The sequence below is a fragment of the Dipodomys merriami genome, unplaced genomic scaffold, assembly GCF_024711535.1.
Source record: "Dipodomys merriami isolate MVZ:Mamm:240054 unplaced genomic scaffold, mDipMer1.0.p SCAF_664, whole genome shotgun sequence".
Taxonomy (NCBI): Eukaryota; Metazoa; Chordata; class Mammalia; order Rodentia; family Heteromyidae; genus Dipodomys; species Dipodomys merriami.
The window spans coordinates 240,841-260,772 of record NW_027206251.1 but is presented as its reverse complement, the minus strand read 5'-3'; positions in this window follow the sequence as shown (position 1 = coordinate 260,772).

Below are 19,932 nucleotides of genomic sequence, written 5' to 3'. Positions count from 1 at the left end.
ACCTTCATATGTAATGTTACCTGTAGATCTATAAAATGACAATTGGTTTAAAAATTCTGCTTTACAAATGCTGAAAATTCTGGATATTATGTTGCAGCCAAAACGCTTTGTTGAGGCCTTGATTTTAGGAATTAGTGCTCTAATAACAATAATTAGCTCTAGCGATTTCTACAGCAGCCTTCGTAAATGAAGTAAACACTGCTCGTTTTGTTACTGATTTAAGCAAAAATGTTTCATTAGCCCTAGCAGAACAACAAATTATAGATAAAAAGTTAGAAATGTAAATAAATGCTCTGGAGGAAGTGGTTCTGGTTATAGGTCAGGAAGTTCAAAATTTAAAAACACAACTCTCAGTTAAATGTCATGCTAGTTTTAAATATATCTGTGTTACTGCTCTAAAATATAACTTTTCTTTTAATTGGAATGCCACCAAAAAGCATTTGTTAGGAGTTTGGAGAGATAAAGATATCTCTCATGTTATGGAATCTTTACAGGACAAAATTATAGCAGGTAGTAAAGCTCATTTAGATGTAAAAATTTTACAATCTTTGGAAGCATTATTTAAGCATAACGAGGAGGCCCTCAATCCTCTGGGTTGGATTAGTGTAATAGTTATAATTGCCATTGTCAGATCAATTCTCCCAATTCTTATTCTTACATTTCCAGTCATTTTCCGGATGATCTTTAGATTTGTCTCTTCTGTGCATGGAGACATTCATGAGCTTCAATTAAAAAAATTTTTAAAAAAGAAGAAATGCCATGACACCTCCTGCTGAATCTGCGTGAGAGATCGTGCCAGACAAAGCATAAGCTTCATGGAAGCATGCCTGCAGGAAGGGGGTGTTGGTTCAAGGCGTCCTATACACTTGGCTGCACCTTTATTGACTCTACCTTTATTCAAACTCTATTTTTCTTGGCTGTACATTTGTTGCCTTTATTCTCATTTTGGCTATTTTTCTACTGATCCACAAACGGAGCATATGAAGCCACTTCCCCTCGTGCCTGTACTCGCTCCTCTCTGCTCTCTCTCTCTCTACCTCCACTCCTTTCGCAGGATGCCTCACACCCTCTGCGAAGGTGCACCTACCCCTGCGAGACCCTGGCCACTGCTGCTTCCACAGTGTGGCCCCTGGGCCCTGCTTCCTCCTCCCCTCTGCCCAGAACGCTCTTCCCCTTGGCTCTGCCCCCTACCCTTTCCCACAAGAGCAGCCCTGACTGGGCCCTAAGGCTTCTAGGCCATGGGAATTACAGCCTCACATCAGCTCAGCACTCCCCGCCAACCCTAGCACTTGCTCAGGGGATCGAATCTCCCCTCAGCCCCACCACTAGAGGTGACTCTCCTCCAAGCCTCTCCACTACACATATCAAGAACATGCACAGTGACCCAGTGAGTGAGAGAGAGAGAGACAGAGAGACAGAGACAGAGACAGAGACAGAGACTGAAAGACTGAGAGAGATTATTGGGGAAAACTACCTCTAAAGGACTCAGAACATAGCACCCTTTGGGATGACTCAACACACAGCATACTTCAAAAAACAGCACAAAGCACCCTGAGTAAAAGACTCAGCACAATGTGCCCTTTGAAGGACTTAGCATATAATAGCCTTTGGGATGACTGAGCACACAGAACCCTTTGAAGGAAGGAGTCCATAGCACGCAGTGTATAGTTCTCAGTGCATGGCACGCTTTGAAAAACTCAACACGTAGCACTCTTTCCCAGGACTCAGCACATAGCACCCTGGGTTAAGACTCCATACACACCACACTTTGAAGGGCTGAGTATGTAGCACCCTGTGTAAAACATTCAGTGCACAGCACCCTTTGAAAAATTCAGCACATAGCACAATTTTGAAGGACTCAGCACATAACACCTTGTGGAAGAACTCAGCACAGCACCATTTGAAAGACAGTACAGAGCAAACAGTCTACAGGACTCGGCAGACAGCACTCTCCTCATTCTTCTCTTCTCAAGGATGCAGCATATTGCACCCATTGGGACAACTCAGCACACAGCCTTCTTTGAAGCCCTCAGCAAAAGTACCCTGTGTAAAGGACTGGGCCACAGCACCCATTGAAAAACTCACCAGTCCCTCCCTTCTCATGGGGTCAGCACATAGCACCATTTGGGATGAATTAGCACACAGCACTTTTGAAGGACTCAGCATAAAGTACATTTTGTAATGGACTAAGCACACAGCACCCTTTGAAAAACCCAGCACAGCCCACTCTTCTCAAGGACTCAGAACATAGCACCCTTTGGGATGACTCAGTACACAGCATGGTGTTTGAAGACTCAGAAAAAACATGCTATATGGGAAGGACCCAGAAAACAGTAACCTGTGAATGATTCAGCACATACCTGTATGTCACAAGTTCAGCTGTCATTAGAATTAGGGTGCTTTCTTCAGTATCACCATTCTTCAGAAACACTTCACAAATTCTACTAGTTCTCATTTAGCTAATGTGTGTTTTATGGAGGAAGGTGAGCTGGGGGTCTTGAACTCAAAGCTTGGGTCCCTGTCCCTGAGCTCTTTGGTTCAATGCTAGAGCTCTACCACTTTGATTCACAGCTCCAATTTTGGTTTGTTTTTTTTAGGTTGTTCTTTGACAGGCCTTATGGTAATCAGGAAGGCCAAGTTGGGGTGCCCATGGGCAAAGGCTCTTAGCTGGGCCTGGAGCTGACTTCTCACTTTCTTGTGCCCCTGGGAGCAGGGCCTCCTGGAGCTCTCTTGGCCTAGGGTGGAACAGATCTGCTCTGGAATCAGCACTCAGGGTGATTGAAAGTCAGGTTGGCCCTGGTCACTTCCCCAATTTGAACTCTAGCGGAGGATAGTCCCCCACGATAGCACAGGATGCATGTTCCACGTGTGGCCACGAGTAGGCAGGAGTTGCCCACCATAGGGATTGTGTTTACTCCTGTTTCCCTGGGCCCCCATCATGCTTTGAAGCCACCCTGGACAGGAAAGTCCTTGAGACTTACCTAAAATTAACCATCGAAATGCAAGTGGGGCTGTGGCTCAAGTGGCAGAGCACTAGCCTTGAGCAAGAAAACTCAGGGATAGAGCCTAGGCCCTGAATTCACACACACACACACACACACACACACACACACACACACACACACACACACACACACACACACACATACACACACAGGACATGCATGGAAAATCAAAGATTTCTACACTGCAATCTTTGAGTATTCTCTACCTTTTCCCCACTGAGTCTGGTGGCTGTTGGCCTAGGTGTTTGATGCATCCAACACCACCTGGAATCTTTAATTTTGGGGAGGAACAGAATGGCTAGAAGGTCAGCCTTCCCCATCCCAACTCCTTGATTGTGTCAAAGTCTATCCATGCCCTTTGTGTATCCTTTTACAGACTCGCCAAGACACCTTTAAAAGGTTTCAAATGCTGGGCACTGGTGGCTCATTCTTGTCATCCTAGCTACTCTGGAAGCTGAGATCTAGAAGATCACGGTTCAAAGCTAGCCTGGGCAGGAATGTGTGTGAGACTCTTATCATCGATGAACCATCAGAAAACAAGAAGCAGCCCTGTGGCTCAAGTGGTAGAGTGCTAGCCATGAGAGAAAGAGCTCAGGGACAGTGACTGGAACAACAAATCTTCATTGGAGGCTTGTTTTCCCTTTGAAAACAATTTATTCTTTGTGATAAGCATAACATGGCCCTCTTCCCTGGCCACCAATAGGCCATAAGATGTCCCTTGAATATGGGCAACCTCCCGGCAGCCTTTGCCCTACCCGACCCGCAGTTTACCCTTCCCATGACCCAGCAGATGGAGGCCTGAGAGAAGGCTACCTGGCACCTACTTATAGTGGCTGCTGAGGCTTTGGAGAGTCATTATGTCACATAGTCATCATCTGCATCAGTCTACCGAAGAAAGGGAGGGAGCGCTCCTCACCTGAGTCTGTGAGCTGTGGGTGGCTCTGGATGTGGGGCAGCTGCATCAGGATGTGCTTTGTGGGGGAGTCCTCTATGGGGTTGGGAACCTCGATCTCTCCTCTGGCAGTTTCCACACTGCGTTGAAGTGGCAATTCTTCAAAACCTTTCTGCTCCTCCCTCATTTCGCCCACCCTGGAGCCTGGAGGCATCCAATGCAGTGGCAGTGAGAGGAGGCTCAGCCTGTGCTGGCATCTGGAGCCCATTATCCATGTCTTCCCCTGTGAGGAGTGACAGCGGCTCCCGCAGCTCTCTCCTTTTATCCATCTTCTCCTAGGACAGCTGGTACACATGCTCAGGTTTCTTCTGACACAGCTCAGCCCGAATGAACATCTGCTCTTTACATGCCATGAGGGACTCCTCAACAGTGCGATGTGTGCCGACAGTTGGCTGCATCTATGTTGAAGATCACCCGCTGGACTCTGGAAGTCCATTTCATCAGAAAGGTCGTGGACAAAGTAGATTTTCTTCTTGGACGCCCATGTGTCCCGCTTCCCATTCCCACACAGGCTGTGGTGCCAGCTCATGGGATGGAGGGTCTGTGGCTCAAGCTTTCTCTGCAACTGAGCTGCCAGGTGAACCGGGTGACCGCAGCAGGCCTGCCACTCCTGCTACAGGAGTTTCCCCCTGTGGATTTCAGCCACTAAGAGTACTCACAAATTCACATCCCACTCGGTTTGGGGATTGTCTCCATCCTCTGCAATGGTCATGTTTATGGGGGGATTCGACTCCTCACCTATTGCTTCTCCAGGGTTTTTGAATTCCCCTTCCCCAGGGAAGGGAAGAAGCTCAGCTGGGCCTGCAGTCGCTCTTCCTGTGGTCTGATTGCTTTCAGGCACTTCAGAGTGTCCTGTCACTTTGGGGGAACCACATGGTCTCCCCAGTTGTTCGTGCCATGCACTTTCTTCAGCTGCTACAGGAGTTGGGTCTGCCTCTTTAAGGTGCTGCAGCAGGGCATCCTTCTTGGAGCTCAGCTGCTAATTGGAGGTGTGTGCTGCTCACAGGTGGTTCTGAGCTCCTGCAGCTGGGCCAGGGACTGCTCCTGCTGGTCATGAGATGCTTGGCTTTCTTTCTCTCTCAGCCACTTCTTTCCATTCCTCTATCTTCTCCTCTGTGTGAACCAGGTGTTCCCCCAGGTGTTTCTTCACCACCTGCTCTGTTTCCAGGATGCTGTCGAGCTCCTTCTCACCGCTCACCCTGTGGAGAGCGTCCCACAGCAGGGCCAGCTGCTCCTCCAGCTGTCCGTCACACACATTTGCGCGTCATGGGGTCTCAGGGATCTCCTGCCAATCCTTGGCCTTCTCCTCCAGTCTCCACCATTGCTCCTGCTGCTCCGGGTTCTGGAGATGGAGCCTCTGGTTTTCCTGGACCTGGATGTGAAGTTATTCCTCCCGGTTTTTCAACTCCATCTGCGTGCAGTAGGCGTGGGCTTGCAACTGCCACTCGGCCTGAGATGGGCCATGGTTCCTCCAGCCTGTTCTCTAAGAAGAACACCTGCCTCGCCCCTCGCTCCTTCTCCTCTGTCAGTTGGTTCACCTGATGGGTCAGCTGCCGGGCCTCCTCCTTCCACGTGGACCTCTCAATGCTCAGGTCTTCTGTGAAGGTGTCTCTCTCTAGATTCGCTGTGCTCACTAGTCAGCTCACATTGTCCAGTAGTCTCTTCAGTACCTCATGCTCCACCAGTGCTTGTTGGAACTTGCGGATTCCTTTCTTCCTGTTGTCCAGAGCACTTCCAGCTTCTCCTATAACTTTGAGTTCACTTGCTTCAAGTCATTGAAGCTTCTGGCCTTTTCCTTGAGCAGAAGGGTCACATCATGCAGCTGTAGAACATTTCAGTCTCATTCTGTGATCATTGACCACAGAAGCCAACATCTCCAGCTCGGCCATGCACTGCTCTGCAGCCTGCAGGCAGCTGGTGAGAGCTTCGTGCTCCCTTTCTGTTCATCAGTAGCCTGCTGCACACACGCGGGATTGTAAATTGCTTTCTGCCGAAACCAAACTCTGTATGGGTGCCTTGTGGATCTATAGCTCTATTTTAGGTGCTGCAGGCACCTGGGCTATCTTCTCCCTCTCTTTTTCCCATTGATCCTGAAGGTCTGTCTTTTCCTGCTTCAGTGATTGGATCTCGGCATAGAGTGCCTGGTTTCTTCTTTTGCTGGGGTCCAGGGTGGGCACCAGATGTCGGTAGCACCTCTGCAGATCCTTGGTGGTATCAGGAGGATTAACACTCTGGAACCTCGTGGCTGTGACTGTGTCCAAAAACAGGGGAAGCCCGTGGTGGGCATCACCTTTGGCCTGGACACTCCATTGAATCATGCTCTCCAGTGGTGTTTGCCTTGGGGATCCTTCCCTTTTTCATGTTCTTTGTTTTCTTGAATGTTGCAGGTCTGTCAGGAGGATTCTTCTACTGGTGTTCTGGCCACAGTTTCATGCCCCCCATAGTTTTCTCATGGAGTCTTGTTGTTTCAGACATCTGAGCACTGAGTTGGGAAAGATAGGCTGGCCACGTTCCTAGGCTCTGGGAAATCCTCTCTTCTCCCACTCACTGATTAGGAGGTCAATTTCGTATTCTACTCCAAAGTCTCCTGGAGTCTCTTGCTCACCACTTAGCCACCTCTACCTTCCTCAACTGCTGGTAGTGGTGTCAACCATCAGAGGGAATCCCGGTTCTTCAGGGCAGCGTGGAATGTGGCTGTGGCCGCCATTCTTGTATCCCATTGGTCAGAAAAAATCATGAAATAATGGGGGTGTGACCAGAATACTGTGATGCAGGCAGAATGGGCAGAGTCAAGATGAGAGCAGCCGCTCTCCCAGGAAACTCTGTCCAATCCAGTGGGGACAAGAAGGTGACCTGCTTTAGCTGGATGGCTGCACAGGTTGTTCTGTAAGTCTGTTTGTTGCCAGTCCCGGACCTTTAACTCAGGATCTGGGCACAGTCCATGAGTTGCTTTTGATCAAGGCTAGCCCTCACCCTCTGGAGTCACACGGCTCTACTTCTGGCTTTGTTGGCACTGAAGTTGGATTGGGGTCTCAAGGACTTTCCTGTCTAGGGTGACTTTGACCATGATCCTCCTATCACAGACTTGTAAGCATTAAGGAGGACTGCTGAGAGCCACGGGTGCCTGCCTAATCATTGGTCTTGCTGATGTTCTTGGACAGACCTTTGTGTTCCCTATTCTGGGGATTAATTGATTGAAGCTGGAGCCCACAGTTTGAATCCTGTTCCTGCCACTTCCAAATGGCAGGAGATCCTAAGAAATTCATTCTTATCCATATGAATTCCAATGGAATGTGATGTATGTCATGATTGAATGGGGACTTCTTGAACGATTCTAGCATAAAATTATACACAATTATATCCTAGGAATCTGATCGATTTTAACTAACACTTTATGAATCATTTAAACAATTATATTAATTAAATGGAGGCATAATGAAATATCTACGAATTTGGTGTCACATAGTATGAAGGTGCCATTTTTTCTGCCAGGACTGGGATTGGAACTCATGGTCTGGGTAACTCTGTTGCACTGTGTGGGAAGGGGAAGCTCACCTCCGTGAAGTTAAGAAATTCAAGTCTGTTCCTTAGGCCTGAAATCGATCCCCAGCACTAGAAAACATCTTTGTAATGTATATTTTATATAAATTATTTATATTTAGACACATATATTGACTATTGCATTTAGTGTAGTTATTCATTTTATTTTTTGTTTTATTCAAGTATTAGCCATTTATTTTATTGACTATTATGGCACATAGAACATTTATTACATTGATTACATAGGATATAGGTCTGCATATGTATTCCACTGCATATGTATTCTACCCAGGATTTCACAGAAAAAGAAAACCTGTCACCATCAGCTTCTTACTCCATTATTCATTGTTTGGGAGTGCTGGTGTCTGAACTCAAAGCCTACAAGGCCAAATTCATGAATGGGTAAGTGTCAGCACCCATCCAGGGGCAAATTGAGCTGACAGGCAGTTTCCAGGATCTGAGATCAAGTCTCTAGGGTTGACAAAATAAGAACAGATTGACATGTAGATGACATTATGCTAATAAATATATATCTTTATAGAGTGCCAGAGATGTCTACACATTATTCAGTTATATAGAGTACATTTCTACCAATTCTTGGGTATTTATTATGCCTCTATGTAATTAATGTTATTGTTTTAATCCTTAATAAACTATAAAGTAAATCAAGGTCCTGAAATTATTGTATCCCTGTAAGACAGAGTATTCATTTAATGATTCATATTAAATAAAATCTGTCTACTGAAATTATGATAACTAATTTTATACGAGTAGCATTCATGATTAGCTCATTCAACTGTGACATTGATAACATTCCATCGTTATTCCTATGGATGGGAACGAGTCTCTTAGGATCTTCCACTATCTGGAAGTGTCATGATTTGGATTTGAACTCTAGACCTATGTTCCTGTGCAGGACTATGTCTTCCCCAATAGCCCGCCAGCCTTCAGCAATGCAAGATGAAGTACCCTTTAGAGCCCTGTCATTCAGACCCAGATGGTCATGGTACAAAGGAAGAAATGCAATAATGCAACTTTTTTTTTTTGTCGGTCATAGGGCTTGAACTCTGGGCCTGGGTACTGTCCCTGTTCTCTTCAGCTCAAGGCGAGCACTCTACTGCTAGAGTCACAGCAGTACTTCCGGGTTTCTAGTGGTTTATTGGAGATAAGATTCTCATGGACTTTCCTGCCCGGGCTGGCTTTCAACTGCGATCTTCAGATCTCAGCCTCCAGTGTAGCTTGGATTACAGTTGTGAGCCACCGGCACCCGGCTCTGACACTTTTTTTATGTGCATATTTTTCCCATTTGCAAGGTTTGGATATCTAGGATCCCAGGATCGTCTGTGGCTCCAGTGGCTGCACCCCAGCCTAGGATGATGGAAGCTGAGGCAGAGTTGCCATGACCTGAGTTCAAGACCTTGCTTTGCAAAAAAAAAAAAAAAAAATAGATCCCTGGCTTGCAATTCACGCTGTTTTTTATTACCAGGCATTGGATTTGAAATCAGGGTCTGGGTAACTCTGTAGCACTGTGGACGAAGGGGAAGCTCACCATGCTTGAAGACAAGAAAGTCCCGCCTGGTCCTTACGCCTGAATTCCAGCCCAGCCCTGGAAAACATACTATTTATATTCATTGTAAAGATAGAATTTTTATTTACCTATAGATGTTCAGTCCATATCCTGTTTGTTGTGGTTATTGATTGTATTTTTGTTTTATTCAATTATTTACCGTTAATTGACTGTGATGATATGCATTAAATTTATTATACTGATGACATCCCATCACATAGTATCTAAATTTGTAGACATGTTGTCCATCATGTCTGACAGCCAGGACACTCAGAGAAAAGGAAAACAGGTGTCACAGTTGGCTTCTTATTCCAAAATCCAATTGTTTGCAGTGCTGGGATCTGAACTCAGGGCCTAGCAGACACAATTCATGAATGAATGTGTCAACACGGCAACCTCTAGCCAAGAAAGGTACCAGGCAGTTCCCAGACCCTGAGATTGAGCCACAGAGGTGAACAAAATAACCATACATGGATAGGCAGGTGGCAGTATACCAATAAATATATATTTGTATCGAATTCCAGAGACATCTACTTAGGATTCAATTACATCAACTACATTTCTACCAACTCTTAGGTATTTATTATGCTGCCATTGAAGGAATAGTATTGTTTTCATGCTTAATAAACCATTCATTAAGATCAATCAACGTCCTAGGATCATTGCATCCCATTTTAGATTAGACCGATGCCCGCGGAAACTTTTTCAATCATGAGTTTCCAAACATTCCATCGTTATTCCCGTGCATAGGAACAAGTCTCTTGGGAAGTCTCCCCACTGATATGTGTCAGGACCAGGATTCAATATCAGGGCCTTCGATGACATATGGGCCTGTGGCTTCCACGATAGCCTGCTAGCCTTGGCCAATGCAAAGTGAAGTAAACTTGTAGCCTTGTCATTCAGACCCAGGTTGGTCACCATGCAAAGGAATAAAATGTAAAAAAATCCATCCTGCGGCTATTTTTAGTGAGGGTATTTTTTTCTCCTGCAAGGCTTCAGGACCTAGGATCACAGGATCGGCTATGTGTCCATGGCAGCCCATCAGCCTAAAGTGATGGAAGCTGAGGCAGAGTTGCCATGAACTGAGTTCAAATTGCTTGGTTGGAAAAAAATATAATAAAATAAAAAATAATAAACCACTTTTGCTCAGAATTCACACCATTTTTTCTGCCACAGCTGGGATTCCAACTCAGATCTGGGTAACACTATAGCACTGTGGGTGAAGGGGAAGATCACCATCCTGGAAGACTACATGGTCAGGTCTGCTCCCAGGGCCTGAATTGAAGCCCCCTCACTGGCAAAAATCATATGCCCACCTAGGATCTCTATTTAAATACATGTGTGGAATGTATCATGTGTTCAATGTAGTTATTCTTTTTATTGTGTGTCTTAGTCAGGGATGAATTTTGTATTGTATTGATTATGATGAGAGACATAAGTGTGCTGGCAGGGATGAGAACTAATTCCCATGTCTATAACATTGCTTAAGCCTTCTCCATCCTAGCTGAGACCGAGAATTTTCACAGGGCAGGAAAACAAGTGGACGTATTGGATTCTCACATCTGCATTCCGCTTTTGGCAGTGTTGAGGTTGGAACTTACAGCTTAGCAAACCCAACAGTAGAAAGGGTCAAGGTGAGGATACCATGCTGAGAGCTAATAAGGAACTAAGCTGTTCCCAGCACCTGAGATTGAGCCCGGGAGTGGGAGGGGGAGAGCACAATACTCATCCCTTCATAAGCTGAAGGTAGTATGCATATTTGTATACAGTAGGAGAGATGGCGACCTGTGATGGAATCCAATATACCCCATGACTACCGATTTTTTTATCTTTCCTGATGCTTCCATTTCATGACTGTGATGATTATGGTCAAGCTTCATCAACTCTTCATTGAAAATAATCGATACACAATGAGTCTTGCCTATTATTTCCTACGTGCATCCTGCAGAAAGTACTCATTCAAAGATGAGATTGATCGAATTCCACGACCCTTCCAAGTGCTGGAAAAGAGTATCTCAGAATCTCCCGCCATTCCCTCAATGGAGGGGGGCTGACCTGGATTTGACCTTGAGGTCTGCGATATCCTGACACCCTTGGGCTTCCGCGAGAGCCAGCAGACCTTCAGCCACTCCAGGTCACCTTCACTCTGCAGGCCGCTGAGTTCGGACCCAGCATGGTCACCATGCAAAGGAAAATGAACATAAAAACGCCAGGTGGAAATTCCTGCAATTTTTTTTTCCCCTTTGTGGCTATTTTTTTATCTGCAAGCCCTGGGGTCCTAGGATCCAATGATGTGTTGTAGGTCCAGAGGCTTCAGCCTAAGATGATCGGAACTGAAGCAGAGTTGCCACGACTTGAGTTCAACTTCTGACTCTGTTAAAAAAAATTATGAAGGAAACACCCTAGTTCCGTATTTGCCCCATTTTACTGCCAGAGCTGGGATTTGAACTCAGGTCTGGGTAACTCTGTTGCACTGTGGGAGAAGGGGAAGATCATCATCCTTGAAGACTACATTGGCCTGCTCCCAGTGTCTGAATTGAAGCCCAACACCGGCAAAAATCCTAAGCCCACCTATTTTACACATAGGATCTCTATTTACATACATGTGTGGAATGCATCATGCTTTCAGTTTAGTTATTTATTTTATTGTGTGTCTTAGTCAGAGATGCATTTTGTATTTTATTGAGTATGATGACAGATATAAATGTGCTGATATTCATGACAACCTATTCCCATGTCTATAGAGTTTCCTATGCCTTGTCCATCCTAGACGAGACCCAGGACTTTCACAGGACAGGAAAGCAGGTGAACTGATGTACTGCTCACATCAGGATTCATGTTTTGACAGTGTTGTGATTTGAACTCAGAACCTAGCAGGCCCAATTTGTGAAAGGGTAAAGGTGAGGGCACTGGCCTGTGAGCAACTGAGGAGCTACAACATTTCCAGGACCTGACATTGAGCACCAGAGAGGGCCAGGATGGGCATAAATTCATAATTTAAACATAGGACCTCTATTGATATACATGTGTGAATAGCATCTTGCGTTCGGTGCACTTCTCCGTAATTTGTGTCTAATTCATGGAGGTATTGTGTATTTTACTGAGTATGGTGGCAGGTTTAACTGTGCTGACATGGATGTCAAGCTGTTTCCATGGCTATAGAGTTGCCTATATAGCATCTTCCATTCCTAGCTGAGAATCAGGACTTTCACAGCACAGGAAAAGAGGAGGTTCACTTGGCTTCTCACATCAGTGTTCATCTTTTGACAGTGCTGGGATTTGAACTCAAGGCCTAGCAAACCAAAGTGATGAATGGGTCATGGTGAGTACATCAGCCTGTGAGCCAATAGAGAGTTAGGTCCATCCCGGGACCTGAGATAGAGCCCTGCCTGGGGGGAGGGGCTTTGAAGCGTGATCCTCAGATCCCAGCCTCCCGAGTAGATAGGATTACAGGTATGAGCCACTGGCGCCCAGCACTAATATGATTTCTATGTACTCCTTTTTATGCCCTTGACACAAGTCTGTTTCATGTACTCATCACTGGTCACCTAGTCTTAAACAACTTTTTACAAAGTATGTTTTTCCCCATAGTGTTTTCTGCCTAATGAGTGAAGCATGTTTGAGACATGTGTTGTTACCTTCTAGGGATATATAACTAAGCTACTGGTTATGTGGGTGGTAAAAGGCTTTCTCCTAATTTCCCAAGGCTAGAACAAACAAGATCATTTGATAACAAAGCGCTCAGCTTATTACATTTTATCTATGTGTGATAATAAACATGTTAAAATAAACGATTTTATTTATAAGAAAAAAATATCACCAAGAAAATGAGTATACATTAAATAGACTGCAAGAATAACATTAGGGATTTACTGTCTCATCCGATTATCTGATTGTTATTTCTTGATATTGAAACTCTCCTCTTGTTATTCTCATTGTATGTAATCCAACACTGTTTATTATTATGTATTAAATGTGGGAAATCTAAATTCAAAGATGTCTAAAATTTTTCCTTTTTAATCATAACATTGCCATTATCAAGGTCACTCTGGTCATCATCATCTTCAACAAAATTATTATTAGCATCATAAGTGCTAATTATTGAAAGTCTGGTATATGTCTATGATTTTTATTATTTGTATTTTGATTAATAATTTTAATATTACCACTGTGCATGCATCCATGTTAAATTTTTGAATAAATAAAGAAACAAAAAAAAATTAAACCATAACAGGTAGCTTGACTATGTGATTATAACAAATTATTGAACAGATTTTTGAAGCATTGCACATTTCTAATCAGTATGAATTAACTTCCCTTCTCCCTGTCATTACACACAAATATTTCAGGGTTGGAACAGATTTTTTTCAAGTAATATACTATAAATATTACTATGACATCATGTGTATATCTAAAATTACCTTGAAAATAATATATTCTACTCTCTATTGAAATATGTCATTTTACTCTAGGAAACTTTTGGAAAAATAGACTATATCTTTGAAATGAAAAGGGTAAAAAATAGTAGCATAAAAGTTTTAGAGGGAGTGTATATATTCAGAAATATGTGTGTGTGTGTGTGTATAAATGTTATGTGTAGAAAATCATATATTTTTAGAGGGAATTTGTTATCATATGTATATATATATGAATTTATGTATAAAATTATGTGCATTATAGTGAAACAAATATCTTAAAACATAACTAAAATTAAAAAAAAAATCATCAAACCAAGTGCCGGTACCTCACGACTATAATTCTAGCTCCTCTGGTGGCTGAGATCTAACAATTGTTTTCACATCTAGCCCAAACAGAAAAGTATATGTTAGATTCGTATTCTCCAATTAACCATTCAAAAAGAGAAATTAGCCCTGTGCTTCAAGTTGTGCAGTGCTAGCCTTGAGCACAAAATCATTAGGGACAATGCCCAGGACTTGCAAACAAGAACAACAACAACATGTCTCACATTAATTTCACAAAAATATTTTTTAACTTCTGTGAACATTTCTTAGAGACATGAATGCATGCCCCTGGAAATTTTTAAGTAAAAAGTGTAGAATATTTATGTTTATGTTAAAGACATGACTATTTAGATTGTTTAAGATATTTAGATAATGATTAGGAATTAAGGATAATGATAGGTAGGTAATAATTGGGACTGGTCTTTTTATTCTGTTTTATGATAGTGATAAAATGATATCTGTAATGATTATATAAAATAACTCTCGCTTGGTATTTGAGTTATAATAAGTGATAAACATTTTTTGAAGTTTTATTTATTGTGAAAATACTGTACCAAGGGGTTACGATTACATGGGCAAAGTAATGAGTATATTTCTCTGCAGCAATAGAACATTTTCCAAAATAGACCACAAAGCAATCTTGTCCAAATTCAGAAACATTTAAGTTATACCTTGCATCTGCTCACACCACAAGGGAATAAAATTAGAACTCAACACCAAAAACCACCAAAGAAAATCCTGTAACACATGGAGGCTAAATAACACACTGTTGAATCATCACTGGGTCAGGGAAGAGATTAGAAAGGAAATTCAAATGTTCATGATATTCAACAAAAATGAGCACACAAATTACCAGCTCTTCTGGGACAGAGCAAAGACAGTACTCAGAGGCGAGTTTATAGCTTGGAGATCCTACATCAACTAATTGGAGACATCTAAAACCAACAATTTAATGAGACATCTGAACCTCCTTGAAAAAGAGCAGCAAGATAAACCCTAATCCAGGAGATGGAAATAAATAATTAAAATTGAATCAGAATTAAATTAATTAGGATCCAAGAAAACCATAGAAAAAATCAACAAAACAAAGAGTTGGTTCTTCAACAAAATTAACAAAATTGACAGACCCTTAGCAAATTTTATCAGGAAAAGAAGCAGACTCACCCAAATAAATAAACTCAGAGATGAGAATGGAAACATCACCAGAGAAACAACCAAGATTCAGAACATTAAAAGGGAATACTTATCAAAACTATGCTAATAAGATTGAGAATTTGGCAGAAATGGACCTTTTCATGGCAAATATTGACATGCTGAAACTAAACCAAGATGAGTTAAAATATTTTAACAGGCCCATATCAAACATTGAGATAGAAACAGCAATAAGAGAAGTTCCATCTAAGAAAAGCCCAGGACCAGAAAGATTTGCAGCAGAATTCTACAAGGCCTTTAAAGCAGAGCTCACAGCAATAGCCCTTCAATGAAACTGAAAGAGAAAGTGCACTACTACCTAGAACTCATTCTATGAAAACATCATAACCCTTATCCCAAAACCAGTCAGGGTCTCATCAAAAAGAGAACTATAGACCCATTTCCTTCTTTTTTTTTTTTTTTTTTTTTTTTTTTTTTTTTTGTCAGTCGTGGGGCTTGAACTCTGGGCCTGGGCACTGTCCCTCAGCTCTTCAGCTCAAGGCGAGCTCTCTACCACTTGAGCTACAGCGCCACTTTCGGTTTTCTGGTGGTTTAATGGAGATAGGTGTCTCACGATCTCTTCTACCCGGGCTGGCTTTGAACCACGATCCTCAGATCTCAGCCTCCTGAGTAGCTAGGATTACAGGCGTGAGCCATGAGCGCCTGGCAGGCCTACCTTTCTTATCTTCAATATGGTGATCATCCCCTTCATACACATTGCTACAGATTTACCCAGATCCTGAGTTCAAATCCAAAGCCTGGAAGAATAAACAGCGTGAATTGCAAGCCAGGGAGCTAATTTTTTTTATTTTACTTTTCTCAATATGGCACTTGAATTCAGATCGTGGCAACTCTGCCTCAGCTTTGATCACCTTAGGCTGGGTTGCAGCCACTAGATCTACAGCTCCTCCTGGGATCCTAGATCCCCAGGCCTTGCAGGGAAAGCCATGCACAGAAAAAATATGGCCATTTTATGTTTTCTTTCTTTGCATGGTGACCCTCATGGGCCTGAATGACACTGTTGTAAAGGGTACTTCACCTTGCATTGCTGAAGGCTGCCAGACTATCAGGGATGCCATAGGCCCACATGGCAACATAGGCCCTGATTTCGAATCCCTGTCCTAACACCAACCAATGGCAGGAACTACTAAGAAAATGATACCCATCCACAGGATTAACAATGAGTTGATAATATCAATGATAATATCAATGTCAAGGTTCAATGAGTTGATCATGAATGATGCTCCTATAAAATTAGACAGCATCATTTCAGGAGGCTGATTCATTTTATTTAATATTTATGAAGCATTAAAAAATATTATTACTTAAAGGAACGCAATAATTTCAGGACACTGATTTCATTAATAGTTTAAGGATGAAAACAATTACATTACACTAATTACATTAATTACATGGAGGCATAATTAATACCCAGGAATTGGAAGGAATGTAGAATATATAACTGAATAATGTATAGACATCTCTGACACTCTATAAAGATATATATTTATTAGCGTACTGCCATCTGCATGTCAATCTTTTCTTATTTTGGTCACCCCTGGGGCTTGATCTGAGGTCCTGGGAACAGCCTGTCAGCTCAATTTGCCCCAGGATGGCATTCTAACACTCACCCATTCATTAATTGAACCTTGAAGGTTGTAGGTCTTGAGTTCAGATGCCAGCACTCCCAAAAATGAATCGTGGAGTAAGAAGATGATGGTGACTCGTTTTCCTTTTCTGTGAAAGTCCTGGGTGTCAGGTATGAAGTGGAATACAAATGTAGACCTATATCCTGTGTAATCAATGTAATCAATGTTTTATGTTCCATAATAGTCAATAAAATAACAGGTCAATACATGAATTAAAAAATATAAAATAACTACACTGAATGCAATATGGAGTCAACGTATGTATATAAATATAAATCATATATGTAAATTGTACATGAATAGGATGTTTTCTAGTGTTGGAGATCTATTTTAGGCATAAGGAACAGACCTGAATTTCTTGACTTTAAGGAGACCAGCTTCCCATTCCCACACAGTGCAACAGAGTTACCAAGACATTGAGTTTCAATCCCAGTCCTGGCAGAAAAATGGTACCTTTGCAGTATGTGAGGCCCAATTCTTAAGCATTTCATTATGCCTCCATTTTATGAATGTGATTGTTTAACTGCTTAATAAAGAATTAACTAAAATCAGTGTCCTATAACAGAATTGTGTATAATTTTATCCTAGAATCATTCAAGAACTGCCCATTCAATCATATGGATAGGAATGAGTTCCTTAGGATCTCCAGCCATTTGGAGGTGGCAGGACCAGGATTCCAACTGTGAGCTCCAGCTCCCACCACTTCAACCTGGGGATAGGGTACTCACCGGGCTGTCCAAGAATATCAGCAAGACCAATGATTAGACAGGTACCAGTGATTTTCAGCAGTCCTCCTTGATACTTACAAGGCTGTGAAGGGAGGATCATGGTCAAAGTCATCCTAGTCAGGAAAGTCCTTGAACCTCTCTCCAACTTCAGTGCCAAAAAAGCCAGAAGCCCGGGGCTCCACTGTGGAGGGCGAGCCTTGAGCAAAAGCAGTGCACAGACTGTGCCCAGATCCTGAGTTCAAGGTTCGGGTCTGGCAACAAACAGACATACAGAAGAATCTGTGCAGCCATCCAGCTAAAGCAGGTCACCCTCTCATCTCCAACTGTATTGGACATTGTTCCCTGGGAAAAGGGCTGGGGGAGCTGCTATCTTCTTGACTCCGCCCATGCTGATGCATCACAGAATTCCGGCCACATCCCCATTCTTTCATGGTTATTTTTGACCAATGGGATACAAGAATGGTGACCAGGCCCACATTCCATGCTGCCTAAGAGCACCTGGGATTCCCTCTGTTAGTTACAACTCTACCAGCAGTTGAGGAAGGTAGAGGTGGCTGAGTGCATCCAGCCTTACTGGACTTATTGTATTGTATTGCTTTCTACATCATTTTCTAGCACCTGGCCAAACTTATAATACATAGTTATGGAATGAAAATTTAATGCCATCTTAAGAAAGTCATTTAGGGCTCTGGGAATGTGGCTTCCTGGTATGGTGTTTGCCTAGCATGCATGAGACCCTGGGTTCAATTCCTCAGTTAAACAGAAAAAAGAAAAACACTAGAAGGAATGCTTTGCCTCAAGTGGTAGAGTGCTAGCCCTGAAGAAAAAAAAAAAAGCTCAGGAATAATTCTCTACCCCTGAGTTTAAGCCCCTGGACTGGCAAAAAATTAGTAAATGGAAAAGAAAGAACACATACTTGAAATATATAATTGCTACTTCCATAATGACACCTGATAATAGCCCCTAATTCATGTATTTTACTTATGTTATGATACTGTGTTGAAAAAAGTTTTGTTCATTAAGTCACAGCAATTAATGCCAGGAATGTGCTTAATTGTCAGCTGAAGATTAATTCTGGAAATTCAAGGATTCCAGGATTTTGTGTCATCACTGCGAATCACAAAGTGAAAAGTAGTCTAAGTGTGATTTTGAAATCTTTTTGATCAGTTTTGGTATCAAAAAGGCAGAAGCTAATTAATAGTTGTGACAGAAAATAAGGAATAACTCCAGATGGAAGGAAAAAATGATAGTAAATAAGGTATATCAGAAACTGGTCTAGAGAACCATTTTTGGTTATTGAAGAACTACTTGTCAACTAGGCTTATCCTCATTGCCTTTAGCATTCTAAATCTCTTAGGCTAGTTCTTAATCTCTCCATGATACATGTAAATCCTTTTTTTTTTTTACTTGTGTGCATTTTTTTCTCTTTTTTCTTTTTATTAGTTTTTTAAATTTTAATTTTTATTTTTTGTGAACATATTGTACAGAGGGGTTACAATTAAATGGGCAAGATAATGAGTACATTTCTTATCAAAAAGTGCAGCCTCCTCCTTTGTTTACTCTTAACATCCCTTCCCAGGTTCCCCCCCCCGCCCCCCTACCAAATCCCTCCCTACCCCCGCAACAAAGTTTTAAAGTTCGTTTTTGACATGACAACCTGTATGACTCATAGTTGCATCGGGTCCACCTGTATCCTTAAAAGACTTGTTTTCCCCCATCTCCTCCACAAATTATACTGACATCAAATACAGTGAAAGCAGGGTTTATAGTGTGGGAGAGGGACAAACAAAGCAAGAAATAAATAATCTTATAAATGAGTTAGAAACAAATGCAGGAAAGAAAAAAACATTTCAATACATATTTAAGGGTTCATTTTCCTAACATCACATTATCTGACCTTTCATGCTTGACTCATACATATACGAGATATTGCAACTAAGGAAAACCATGGGACCTATGATTCTTTGGGCCTGGTTTACTTCACTTAATATAATTTTTCCAAGCCTTTCCATTTCCTAACAAATGGAGAAATGTCATTCTTTCTGATGGAGGCATAGAATTCCATTGTGTATATATACCACATTTACTTGATCCATTCATCTACTGAGGGGCATCTGGGTTGGTTCCAGATCTTAGCTATGGTAAATAATGCTGCAATAAACATAGTTGTGCTGGCAGGTTTAGTGTGGTCTTGTTTGTAAACATTTGGGTAAGTGCCCAGAAGTGGTTTTGCTGGGTTATAGGGGAGCTCTATGTGAAGTCTTTTCAAAAACCTCCATGCTGATTTCCAAAGTGGTTGAACAAGTTTATACTCCAACCAAAATGAAGTAAGGTTCCCTTCTGTCCACATCCACTCCAGCATCTGTTGTTGTTATAGTTCTTGATTATAGCCATTCTAACTGGAGTGAGGTGGTATCTCAATGTTGTTTTGATTTGCATTTCTTTTATGGCTAGGGAGGTTGAGCATTTCTTCATGTGTCTATTGGCCATCCTTCTTTCTTCTTCAGACAAGTTTCTCTTCAAGTCTTTAGCCCACTTATTTATTGGGAAGTTGTTTC